Source organism: Salmo trutta, unplaced genomic scaffold, assembly GCF_901001165.1.
Source record: "Salmo trutta unplaced genomic scaffold, fSalTru1.1, whole genome shotgun sequence".
In the NCBI taxonomy this organism is placed as follows: domain Eukaryota; kingdom Metazoa; phylum Chordata; class Actinopteri; order Salmoniformes; family Salmonidae; genus Salmo; species Salmo trutta.
In genome coordinates this window covers 139,969-143,893 of record NW_021822682.1, presented here as the reverse complement: position 1 = coordinate 143,893, position 3,925 = coordinate 139,969, and positions in this window count along the sequence as shown.

The following is a 3,925-nucleotide window of genomic DNA, read 5'->3' as shown; positions in this document are numbered from 1 at the left end:
AAGTTCCTGATGAACTCAACTGGTGAGCCTCTTTAGCAGCTCGTTCCATGGACACACTGATTTCAATGTCCTTCACCAAGGTCAGATGACTTCCAGTCAACAGTCTCTTCTGTGTAGCTTCACTCCGTAGCCCACATACTAGTCTGTCTCTGATGATGTCATTTACAACACCATTCAACTCACAGTGTTCTGATCGTTTCTTTAATGCAGCAGCAAACATTGGTACTGATTCTCCCTCTTCCTGATGTCTCCTGTGGCACCTGAACCTTTCAGCATTAACTAGTGGTTCTGGTGAAACATATCCTTTTAAGTATCTCCACAATATCCCCATACGTCTTATTACCTGTTCTGTCTGGCTGTAGCAGGCTGACTAGTAAAGTAAATGTCTTTGACCCCGTTACACTAAAAACTGTAAGCACAATGTCCTCATCAATGTAATTAACAAGTACAAAACATTCAAACCGTTCTGCATATGAGGTCCCCTGCTCAATACTTTCATCAAACTGTCCAATGTTTCCAACAATTCCAGCCATTTTTCATTTCTCAATAGGATCCTGATTGTTACATACTTCAGTATTGTCCTCAACCACAGCAATATTTTCCTCAGTCACGTGATCTTCATTCACTTCACTCATTTAGCAGTTTTTAATTCCTCAGTTCGTCTTCACAGTTGAATAAATGTCCTTTCCTTTAATCACTGTATATTTTTACCTTTTTAATCAAGTTGTTTTCCTCCGACATCCGTCTCGAGTGCTTTTCTGCCATCCATGACGATGCTAACTCTCTCTCTTAGCTAGCTCCACTATGCACTTACCTCTGCTAGCAATACACTGTGCTAACTTTAGCCTGGACTGTAACCACAGAAAATAACTGTTTTAAACAGTTGTAAAAACCGACTTCTTCCAGACAGAATAGTTCCTGTAGATTCAGACTTACTCATCACCAATCTGTTGTTATGTCTGGTGGGTTTCATAACCACGTCTGTATAACAATTCAATAATGATGAGACGGGAGACAGGAATCAGTTCAGCCATTTATCTTTTCAATGACATTTTGCTAGGTGGGATAGCCCCAATGTCAAAACACAGTTTTAACATGTCCAAATCTAAACATAAAATGTGCTATATACACAAACATCTGCCACAATAATCATATTACTTGTATTTTTTTAAAACAAGCACCTTATAAACTGCACAAGCACCAGAAACGCTGTTGTTTTGACAAGTAGCAATAAATCACTGATATCGATTAGGGGGGAAATCAGGTTGTTTGTGCTGTTGAAACTAAAACAACTAAAAAAACACATGGAAATGGGAGATATATTTTACCTCACAGGTTAGAGGACAACCTGCAGAAGACAGTCAGCTACATTTTGGAGTGATGCATTTCAATTTAGGGGTCGCTAAACAAAGGAACACAACACTTATTTGTCATAACTCATCGATATCATATTGAAATCAATTGTGCCGAGAGGAGGGAGATGAGGTTGCACGTCCTGTTAAAACAGCTCAAAAACCACACAGAATCTGGGAATAATGTGTACATCCCTGGTTAGAAGACAATTTGTAGAAAACAGATCGCTACATTTTGAAGTGTTGCATTTTGTTTCAAGTGCGTCACCAACGTGGTAAGTGTAACACAACTCTTTTTTTGTTTGTCACTTTTTATTAAATCTCATAAATAGTAACTCTTCCATTTCAGAGCCTGGATTTTTCCCCTGAGGCTAATATCCATATCATGTTGAAATCAATAGAACAGGGGACAAACGTTTAGGTTTCTACATTGTGACATAATTAAAATACTCCTTCTACAATGTTAAAACATTCTACATTGTGACATTAATTCATTGATATCATGAAACAATTCCTTCATGTATTTTCTGATGTTTGATCAGATGTCTTTTACCGGAGAATCTCTTGTCACACTGATCACAGCTATAAGGTTTCTCTCCTGTGTGTGTTCTCTGGTGTCGAGTCAGACAGCCAGATGTAGTAAAACTCTTCCCACATTGTCCACAGGTATAAGGTTTCTCTCCTGTGTGTCTTCTCTGGTGTCGAGTCAGAGAGCAGGATGCAGCAAAACTCTTCCCACATTGACCACAGCTATAAGGTCTCTCTCCTGTGTGTTTTCTCTGGTGTCGAGTCAGAGAGCCAAATGCAGCAAAACTCTTCCCACATTGATCACAGCTATAAAGTTTGTCTCCTGTGTGTGTTCTTTGGTGTCGAGTAAGATAGCCAGATGTAGTAAAACTCTTCCCACATTGATGACAGCTATAAGGTTTCTCTCCTGTGTGTCTTCTCTGGTGTAGAGTCAGATGGCTAGATGAAGTAAAACTCTTCCCACATTGAGTACAGCTAAAAGGTTTCTCTCCTGTGTGGATTCTCTGGTGTAGAGTCAGAGAGAAAGATGTAGTAAAACTCCTCCCACATTGATCACAGCTGTAAGGTTTCTCTCCTGTGTGTGTTCGCTGGTGTATTTTAAGTTCTGATGAAGATTTGCAATGTTTTCCACAGTCAGAGCAGCAGATAGATTTCTTCCCTGTGGGTCTCTGCTGGTGTTTCTTGAGGTGATAGAATCTGGACAGACTCTTCTCTGACTCGTTAGCATCATGATGTTGAGGCTCCCCAGAGGATCCATGATAGTCACGTCTCTCTCCTGTGTGAACAAGTCAGACAGATAGTTAAAGGCTCACAACAGCAGAAATCCACTGAAAAAGGTGATGCCAACAGCGTAGCCATGATACTGTACAACAATTGACGTCTGTAATGAATGTTAAAATTACTTGACAATTGTCTTAAGACAGTCAAGTGAGCAACAATAGTCATATTTAGTCTTGTTTTCACATTAGTAGTAACTAGAAATAAGTAAAAGGTGTTGAACTCCTAAGCAGTGTGCCAGGCGACTTTTGTTCTCAAATATAGGCACCTTTCTGTGTTTGCTAAAATTGCGACAAGGGCGATGCGCACACAATTTGATTGCAGAAACACCTCCCTGCTAATGCAGAAACCGCTAGTTATGGATGTAGTATATCTGCCTGGAGCAAAAATGGTGAGCAAGTGGCCTAAGCTGTGCCATTAGAGATTCTGGGTTCGAGTCCAAGCTCTGTTGCAGCCGGCCGCGACCGGGAGGCCCATGGGGCGACGCACAATTGGCCCACCGTCGTCCGGGTTAGGGGAGGGTTTGTCTGATTTAATATAATGTTTGTGTTATTGTCAAAAATGTACTACTTTATATTTAAAAATGACTTCAACCAGTAAAATGATCATTGGCTAGTTTTCCATCAGCCTGACAATGAGATTTTGTCCACTAAGTGTATGTGGTCTATAATCTCACCTAACAATAACATAGACCTACTGTAGGACCCATAACTTCACCTAACAACAACATAGACCTACTGTAGGACCCATAACTTCACCTAACAATAACATAGACCTACTGTAGGACCCATAACTTCACCTAACAATAACATAGACCTAGGACTATAAATAATTTAATATTTTAGGTGAAACAAGGAGACTAAAATGTCTTTGTCATGACAATTCATAACCTGATCACCAGATAATTTTGTGAATAATCCCACTAGGCTACTCTGTAATGTGTTGTCATTCTAAATGTCCTGAATAAAGGAAAATAGCTCTGTGTGTTGTACAATAGCCTATCCATCAAGGAACAGTTCTCTACACATTATGAGCTAAGTATCTCCGTTTCCAAACGGACTAACAAGACCCTACTGTAAATCAAGTAGACAATAACATTATGAACATCAATTTGTTAGGGATGTTGGATCCAACGTGGAGCAGCGGCATAACTGTCTTTACCGGTGTAATGAATGAAGAACTACATTTGACTGGCATGCAGAAAATGAATTCCTGGATCAGCTGATGATAGTTGAACATGTGACTGTAACTAAACAGCTACAGTATTA